This window comes from Phallusia mammillata, chromosome 5 (assembly GCF_965637545.1).
Source record: "Phallusia mammillata chromosome 5, kaPhaMamm4.hap1.1, whole genome shotgun sequence".
Taxonomy (NCBI): domain Eukaryota; kingdom Metazoa; phylum Chordata; class Ascidiacea; order Phlebobranchia; family Ascidiidae; genus Phallusia; species Phallusia mammillata.
The window spans coordinates 16,641,060-16,651,474 of NC_137256.1; positions in this window are offsets into that span (position 1 = coordinate 16,641,060).

Genomic DNA, 10,415 nt, shown 5'->3' on the forward strand with positions numbered 1-10,415 from the left:
TGTAGCAAATTGCTTTTTAATTTAAAGTGTCTGTAACACAACTGTTACAGCTTTCTAGAAAAAAATGTGTTTAAAACCAGACCTTGGACGACTATATCTGGGTCAAAGCAAGAGATTAAATTAAAGTATTTGTTTCGTTCTTTTTTAATGTTTTTGTAATTCTATGACAATAATAGGGCAAAAAGAATACGAACAATTTTTTTTATTTTTAGGTTAATGCTTTAAAAACAATCATATGTGTAGTGACAAATTGTGCCTGTAAAGATTCTTTGCAATAAAACTGCATGTTGCTACAAAATTTATCTACTCCTTGGATTTCTGCACCTTACAAGCAAACAAAGATATAACTATGACAACAAACTTTGAAATTACAAAATAGTTTAGTTGATATGAAGAGAGCCAAAAACAGCAATTTTGGTCAGCACAAGATGATGCACATGACATAATACATCCTCTTGTCTGAAGGAAAGAGTCATTCCCGTTTAATTTATGCTATAAATGCATGCAAAGTGCAAACTACTTTAAATTGCACTAACAAAATATAAACCCCTGCAGATGATTATTCTTATGCTACAGCCAAATTAGGGTTGGGAGCAACAAAAGGTTTGTCCAGTGGTATAGTTGCTAGACCAGTGCTCTTCAACCGGTGTGCACGGTGCACCCTAGGGTGCACCAAAATATACATGGGGTGCACCAATACGAAAGGGTATACAAGGATGAATCACAAACTTTTAATGAACCATTAATATTTGACCTTCAGGATATTATGGTGTAGGTTTCAATTGATATATAAATGAACCTTTTATTTTTTTAAATGTTGATGTCTAACACTTTCAGTGCAGTCCAGAAACATCTACTTCAAAAGACGCTTTGCGCACTGTGCAGATTCACATTAATTAACGGCAAAAGTTTTTATTTTAAGTAAGCAGGGTGCATGAGTTCGTCACAACAACTTTAAGGGTTCACCAGACCAAAAAAGGTTGAAGAGCACTGTGCTAAACCACTTAGAAATTTAGTCATCGCCAGCAGAAAATTAGTCAGGCACGTTTCTTTCTGTGCTCGCGTTCTTTTATCAGCCAAAAATCGTTTTGCATCTGACACCTTGTGCCTTCGCAAATCTTGCAGACATACTACATCCTGGCACTGCGCAGTGCGTGATCCCCATTTTACTTGTAAAATGCACTCTTTAGCAATAAGATTTTCTGTTTCTCATCCTAAACACCACCTCTGTGCTGCATTTAATAAAGTGTCATTCATGCGTGACGAGAACAATGAGTCGGCCTTCCTGGTTATAGAGTTCTTTGTTTGAAAACATCTTCTAAAAAACACTTTTGTGCATCATAGCACAGCAACGGAAATTTTGCAACGATTTCCTCTCCCTTTTTATTCTTTGAAAACGTTTCCAACAAATCTATTGCAAGATTAGTTCCACAGTGATTCAAACTTTAGGATAGGGCGTCCGCGATTGCAGTTAATTTTTCGTGGCGTCTGGTGGTAAACGAATGTGTCTCAAACTTACGACTTGTCGATTGTTCAGGCATGTCATCGTCCATATTTTCCAATAAAAGGTCTCCTTTGGCAAATTTGATTGATTCTTTATAGTTTACAATGCCTAGTTTACAAGAGATTCAAACAAATCCTCTATTTCTAGCGAAGTTACTGTACAGTTTAATGTAAGCCCGGGAAGTTTAATAAAGTGTCATTCAAGCGTGACGACGCAAAACGTCATAAAAGAACAAACACTAGTTGACCTTCCTCTTTATAGGGTTCTTTGGTTTAACCAGAGACTACTAAGCAGAGACTGCACACTGCGATTTTTATTAAGATCGGTTCCGCTTGAACGCGACCACTGAGATTGCGGCGTTTACAATGGAAAAGGATAGGAAAAAGTGGTGCGATCGTCTGTTTTTTGTCGTTTGCGTAAAGCGTAGGCTTTTGAAATTGATTTTGTTGGTTGGTACATCAACTAGACTACTTTTGAAAATATGTCGAACCAACAAACTCTCCGCAGATGGAGACATAACGGCAAAGGTGGCGGATGAATGTACGAAATTTGCTACCGAATTTTCGAATGTGCATGTATGACCAAAAATGTACCATTGCCAACATATATGATCATAATTTGCGAAGAGGGATGTAATACGAATTGCTGGCAGTTACAAAAGTTATCAAAGGAATGTAACTCAATTTTAAAATCAGTCATAATTAAATAAACAGCATGCTGGGCCTAACACATCTAAAATGCAATGAATTTTGTCATCTTGTGTTTTGTTCTGGTACTTGTGTGTTTTGAATATCAATTCAAGCAGCTCAAACTACCCAACCTGATAGGTGTTGATCCCAGATATGTTAATTTAATGAATATCAGTATGAAACTGGAAATAGCATCATGCATTATTTTACATATTTTCTCAAAGGAATGGCACTACATTTTAAAATCAGTCATAATTAAATAAAGACCATGCTAGGTCTTACATTTAAAATGCAATGAATTTTATCATCTTGTGTTTTGTTCTGGTACTTGGTACTGTTTGTTTTTTAAATCAATTCAACATTTTACACATAAGTGATTTTTGATTTTGTTTTTAAGCAGCTTGTACTAACCAACATCATAGGTGTTGATCCCAGATTAGTTTGATGATTATCAGGATGAAACTGAAAAAGCATCATGCATTCTTTTTATCGACAATACCATTGGTTTTAAGGTATAATTTTTTAGGCATTTGACAAGTTTTATGGTATTGTATATAAAATGCAACGGAGTCTGGTTTGTTTTCAAATCAACTGCCTACTTTTGTGTGTGTGTATTTTTGTACATTGTTCAGTCATTTATTCCATCTATTGTTTATCTTTGAGTTGTGACATTTTCATTCCACTTGCATGAGTCAAAGTCATTTTTATTTCTGTTCATGTGGTAAAATGGGCAAAGCAACCACTGCACTGCATCTTGATGTAATTTTATTTTTCTCTACCAGCTTAATACTTAGTAAACAAATGTATTGTTGTCGCAAAAATAAAAAAGTATATACTTTGGAATTATCTAGCTCTGAACTCTGAAGTAGCAAGGTGCATACAAATGTAGTCTGTTATAAAACATAAACGTTTAGCAAAAATAGGGGAATGCTTAGTACTTGACGTACCTAAAAAATTAAAAAGATACACTTTCAAGTATCAGTCAAGTTCAGCTAATAGTAAATGTTGTTCTTGCCTGTGTCAATGTACAAAATAAATTAAATTATGTATCATATTTTTTGAATACATTGGTAGATGTTTAGATGACATTTTTAAAAGCCATTAGCACAAAAACATAAACTTTTTATTTAATAGTAACATTAAACTTGTGTCTTGATTTCATATTTGATGAGGTTGAGCATGTTGCTGGGATGACACAACTCCATCTTCTTTAACAGGAGTCTATCAACAACTTATTACCATTCTACAATTACCCTATTCTAGAAAAATTTACTACAACATTAGTTTCAAAAGAAAAGTTTTGCCACAGCCCTTTTAATTTCAGTTTAACAATATTAGGACAAATGAATCATTTGGGAGTGGTGAATTTTAGTCAATACATTCTTAGTATAAGATGGATCTGTCAACAAAAACCTGCAGCACAATTTTAAACTAGCTATAGCCAATTGTGACAAAACACAAGTGGTCATTTCAGAAATCTCGTTTTCTACCACTACCCTGGGCCTGTATCTCAATGGGCCGGGAGGGTGTTTTACCTTTATATCTTTTAAAAAGTATTCTTGTTTGTTTAACAACCAATAATATCCGATTTAAAAGCCTGCGCTTCACGTAAACACGAAAAAACAGACGACAACACCACTTTTCCCTATCCTTTTCCATTGTAAACGCTGAAATCTTACTGGTCGCGTTCAAGCGGAACCGATCTTAACACTTGCAGAGAACATTTTTATTTTTAAAACACAATCGAAGTTTAATAAGTATCAGATTAAAATACCTAAAAAACAGATTAATTAATTCAAACTTATATGCAAAATTTTAGTTCGATCCGTTGCGTATCGGCAAAGATATCGCCCCATTTATGTCGTCGCTAAATGGGCAGTGTGCAGTCTCTGCTTAGTAGTCTCTGGTTTAACCGTACAACAAGTGTGCAACCATAGTATACTAACATGGTAGTCCAGCTATTGTTACCGTCGCGCTTGATTAACTCTGCACGCTTGTCGGATGCTTGCATTGAGTTGGGTGCTTTCAGCAGGGTTGCCAATTTGGCGGTTTTGCCGCCAAATACCTCAAAATTGGCGTTTTTTGAAAGTAGTTGGCACCAAAAATAGCAACTGGCGGTTTGGCGGATATTTTTGTAAAATTTGGCGGTTTATGGAAATGGTTGGCACCTAATTGTTTTATTTGGCGTTTTTGCTTTTTGCAAAGGTTTGCGCTTCTGATACAACAAATTACGGCTTAAATCCGCTATCTGCGCCATTACAATGGGTAGGTTCTGTTTCATTGAATTCCCGTACGTCACACAAGCCCTTTTTGACAAATCAATGCAACAATTAAGAAAAAAATATTAATTGTGGGCTAAAGGCAGAGCTTGTTTGACATCATAAAGTTTGTGTTCCAGAAAACGTGTCAGCGCCGGCAAGTAGCATCGAGTTTATTTAGTTTAAAAAGTTCAACAATGTCGCCAGTCAGTAACGCCGTGGTTGGGAGGATTTTTTCCCTTGTAACATCTATTAAAACCAAAACTAGGAATCGAATGCAGTTGTACCTTCTTGATGCCATTGTAAGAGCGGAGTTGATACTGTCTGGTAAATGTTGTAAAGACTTTGTTGCATCGCCAAAAATGTTACATGACTTTACTTCAGATAAAATATATTCTACTGAATATGGCAGTAGGCTAATGATGTTACTGGTCTTGACACTTTAATGTGAATATATCACCAAACTTGTTGTTGTTGCTGCGTCGTTCAACGTCGTTAATAGATCATGTTATAAAAGTGAGTGTCTGTGCTGTAAGGAGACTGATTGTTTGTGGCAAAACTGGCCATGTTAGGGGAAAAGTATCATTGCCAAGTAAAATGCTTAATTGTGGGTAAACAAAATCCTTAAGGCGGCATTTTGTGCGTATGCAGGGTTCAGGGCAAAAACGATGTTTTAGAGTGATTTTTAAAGAATTGTTGGTAAAACTAATTTAAAATGTACACCGCCAGGTGGTGCTCTTAGAACTTTCTGTGGGCAGGAACTTGGCCGAACGGTCTGGCGCGCCTGACCCATATACAGACATAAAAAACCCTGATCGGCATTCGTCCCCGGGAGAGTCCTGGGTTCGAACCCCGTGAAAAAAAAAAAAAAAAAAAAAAAAAGAATAAAGTTGCTATTTTTCTAACTGCACGGTGTAGCCTACACTGGTAAACGGTTATGTGTAGATATAATTATAAATTCTCTACTGACCAGATTTTAAGTATGAACCAGTTTATAATACCTATTTAGCAATATATATAGATGATAATACTCGTTATATATTGCTATTTCTGTAAAATTGGTTTGGCGGTATTTTTGGCATCAAACATTTTTGGTTTGGCACTTTTTTGTTGTGTTTGGCGCTTTTTTGAGAGTTTTTGGCACTATTCTGCGTTTTTTATCTGGCAACCCTGGCTTTCAGAGCAGGAAAATGACAAAACTGAGCGTGCGTGGTCGGTTTTATGCATCTACCATTTGTAATATTACTACGTTTGGTTGGAATTGTGCTGTTGGGGAGAATTTACTGAGTTTTTTTGCCTTTTAGTCCTTCTTTAAACGCGTTGAAGTGATTTTAGCGTGGTTTTACCTAACATATTCAAGGGTGCATAAAGCTTGTTACTGATTAAGTTAAAGTCTGGTGAAAATTGAACTTTGCCAAACTGACTGCATTTTTAATGAACTGATATTTAACAACTTTGAACCCGACCAGGAACTCGATTCGGACAGACGAAAAGTCAAGCTTAAACGAAGACCATATTTTTTCCAAAGTTACTCATTTCAAACTGTCAACAAGCGGCAGATTTTTCATAAAAGAACTGATTAGATGAGAAACTAAGCAAAAGAGTGCTGTGAAGCAAATAGTTTATTTGAAAAAAATTCAAGGTACAAAAACAATTGCTAGACATCATAAACAATAAAACAGTTAAATGCTGTGATAAGTAACATAGAGTTTAGAGTATTTGGAAGGTGATGTTTTGTTCAAGGCAAAAAACAATTTTACCAAAGTAAGCAAAATTGTTAGCAAGTTGCCCACCATGCAATCACAGCAGGGCAAGCTGATTTCTTCAATGGAGCAAAACCCTGGAGGTCTCACTTATCCTTCATCAGAGTTACTGCAACTTTTACAAAGTGTGTACCTGAAATGCTTGAGAAAGAGTTTTGTGGCCAACCAACAAGCTAGACTTTTTTGTGTATTGCAAAAGTTTTTCCATGATCTTCATTATGAAAGTTTCTAAAATAGGACATTTGATATTCTGGAAGTTGATATGGATAAAGAGAAAGTACTCAATAGGTTTTAATATTCGTGGATTTATTTATTTGTGTCTTGTCGTTCACGTTTGCCGAAAAGCTCTTTTCTAAAATGTTCCAAAGGTCTACCAAGGAAACCAAAAAAAATGGGCTCTGAAAAATATATCAAAATAAAACTGTCAAAAGTGTCTGTACTTTCTGCACAATGTGCTTCTTTTTTCAAATTAAAAAAAATGATGCCTCACCAAAATCTGTTCAATACCACAAATGGGTATAAACCACAGAAAACAACTGATTTTTAATGCCTAATTAAGCAACTGCTGGGGAACCAAAGTGATGGCAATATGATTAATAAGCCAATAGATAGATGATAAGTAAGCTGCAAATACTGCTCACTGTTTTGACAAGGTCTCATCAGTGCACTTGATGACAAGACACAGGCCATGTTGGCTAGTGTAGTAACATGCTGAAAAACCTTGACTCGCCAATTCGGTTCATTGCCTCAATTTTAAAGCAATTTCTACAAGAAGATGCCTGTCTATAAGTTTTTAAAAATACACTTCAAAGAGTTCATACAATTGAAAGCTAAAATCGTTTTAATAGCTCTACATGCATTAAACAATAAACCCAATAACTAAAAAACTTCAAAACAGACACGGATTTGTCGCCAGCGGCTTTTAAAAACTAGCTGTTTACCACGTACCTCATACAAAACTTCAGGCGACGTGCAGTGTTAGTCATGCGTAACCGAAATGCGCAGGATAATAAAAGAAACGAGAGGAAAAGAGGAGCTGGACTACCATGTTAGTATACTATGGTGCAACATCAATTTAATAATGTTAATCAGGGCAAACTTTTTCCAAAATGGGGCGGATAGTTTAAATAAGACACGCGAGGGCCGAATGATTTACTTTCAAACTGGATCTCGCGGGGCAGTTTTAACGGAAAGGCCAAGGGCATATTATGTCTTCTTGTTTGTAATTTATGAAGAATGTGTAAAATAGTTTCCCATCCACCAACTAATCCTCCTTTATGCTGTCACAATTAACAAAACAAGGCAATTGTTCTCGCACAATCACTATTCTTTGCTCTTGTCTGTAACGCAACAAACCACTTTTGGGTCATATCTATGCGTTGTAATCCTGCTAGACTGAATTATTTGAATTATTACTAAACTCCATTCTGCAGGATTGCATCAGCTTTAACGTATTACATTACAAAATGTTGCATATGTTTTTTTAAACTAAAAATACCTTCGCGGGCCAAAAAAAATAACGCCGAGGGCCGTACAGTTTGGTGACCACTGCCGTGAAAAATTATGCAGTTAAAATTTAAGGAATTTTACCCTATTTAAAACTCGAATAAGGCCTGTAATATGTTGGCTTTTTATACTCATGACAAAATAATGTTTAGCACAGTATCGTGTACGTATTTAACCGAAAGTATATGAAACCAAAATGGGATGGTAGCGATTAAGCACCGCCCTGACCAAGGCATGAAACATGTCTAAAATGCGCAAGTCATGTTATTGCCTTAACATTGCTTCCATTTTAAAAGTAGTTTAGTGTAAGACTACACCAACCGACAACAACATCCCTATCATCGCAACTGTAATCAATTGTGTTGGCTGTTTTCTTTTCCAGACCACAACCTCACAACGCCGTGCTCTTTTCAAACTAGGCCCTAATCCCTGTGAGTCTTTGACGTCACTTGACGTTTGATACGCCCGATTGGTCACAGTGGCTACGGCACAATAACAACGGAGCTGTTCAGCTTCGCTTAGCTTGTGCCCCCGCTTGCGGCATTGGGTTACCGCGAAATGTTAGGCCTACCAATATTTAAGGTTGAAATGCAGTTAAACGCCGTATGTTAGATATGCAAAACAGTTTTTTTTTGTTTATTTAAAATTATTCTACAAGATTGAAGCAATTGTGTGCTGGTTTCATAACCACTACTTGACTTCTAAAACCGTTTGAACGTGTAATATGTCAGGTTTATGGATGAAAACAATGTTTAAGTGCGAAGTGCAGTGTCCCCAGGGGATCCATGATTTCGACAGCCAGCTAGTAGTTCCCAGTTTGAAGTTTTTTAATCGGCAAACGTGTCAGAAACGCTGTACATATGCTCGTACACAAGAAAATACAATAGGTTTATGTTTTATTGTGCTAGCAAAACTGTAACAAACCAGAAGAGTAGTGTAATCGTTACAAAGCAGTTTGTATATACTTGTCAGTTGTGTTGTTTAATCTCTCATCCCGAAGGAAGGACTGTTTTGCCCGGTTTGAATTCTTCGCGATACAGTGATATAGTGTAAACAACAGTGGCGGCTCGTGCCTAAAATTTCTGGGGGTGCTGCTCCAATTTTTGCCTTTATTGGACAAATATAAGTTGGCAATATATAGAAAAGCCACATTTCTAGTTTTCTAGTCATTGTTTTGTGTAGAAAACCAAGTAATACAAATCTTAATTAGCAACTCCATTGTGACGTAATGGTTTTTACGCATTAATGTACACGGGTGTAAACAGCAGACGGTATCATTGGGGAATTTTGTTTACTTGCACAGCGACAGGCCAAACTCAATAACATGCAGTAATAATGTGGCACAAAAACACACGTGACACAGACTCGAAACAAAGCGGTTGTAAATACGGTAAAACACAACAACAGTATGTCGAACAAAATTATTAATAAATGAGTCGAAAAAGGTCGAAGTATTTCAATTGGACAACATTTAAGTAAAACTGGTTATAACAATGACTACTAACTAACACACTTGCTATTCAGTCATTAATATGGTCATGTATCATTTAAGTACCTTATAGCCACAGTCAGCATTTTCAACATATTCCATTACACGTCACAGATTATAATTGTCACACAAAAAAAAATAGCCATAAAGCTTTTTATTTGTATCATAACTGACAAATTCAACAACCACATTACATTTGTGTCAGAACTTGTTTATTTAACATCTTTTCTTATTTTTTGTGTACAACTATTAATTGTTTGTAAGTTTCTTAACTGCTAAACTTGATGCTTTATTTGGTGGCAAATAGCTTATAATTCAATTTTTGAAGTACAAAACTCTGCAAGCTTTGAAAATTACAACACTCTCACTTAAATTTTAAACATATTATTAAACCTTGTGCTTCTATTTTACAACCAAAATGAATCATAAAGCTTTAGTTTAAGCAAAATAATTGATAGCTTCTTCCTTGATTTCCAAATGGCAACCAAGAAACTGTTTTTTTTTCTATTTAGTGCTACCTATCACTGCAAGTGCAAGTCTTTTTGGAAATAATGGTGTTCCTCAGAAAAGTTTGCATCCTTTTCAGTGTTGACATCCTTTTCAAGAACCGTTTTGCCTTGGAGAGACTCATGGAAATTGCTGGCTAACTGGCTTTTCCTTTAAAAGTTTCAGTAACTTTTCTAACAACAGGATATGTTTGGTGGTCACTAATATCTCCCCTGTAGAATGTTCATTCTTAAGAAACATTTCCTGTGTAGCAATTTAGCAGCTACTGTTTAAAGAAACATAACATGTCCATTATATTAATACACATGATTGCACTTGGTTGCAAATACTGTCCACATGGTGTGTTAAGAAACCAAAACTTGAAATTGTCATCACTAAGGTATTTCAAAATTCCTGTTGCTTGTGTTGTCATCACTAAGGTATTTCAAAATTCCTGTTGCTTGTGCAATTGTTTGTTCTGCATTCAATATTGCCTGAATTTCAGTGAGGCATTTAACTTTACAGTGTGAGTAGTTCTTGTGGTTGCTTATTCCTGCATGACATATTTGGAATAGAAGATGTTTTATCCCAGTTTTCTTAACTTTTTATTCAGGTTTTTATTATAAAGGTTAATCGTGACTTTTCAAAGTGTTAGATGACCTTTTTTAAGGTGGTAGATACACTTCCTAATTCAATGATAACTGCAAAAACTGAAGCCCA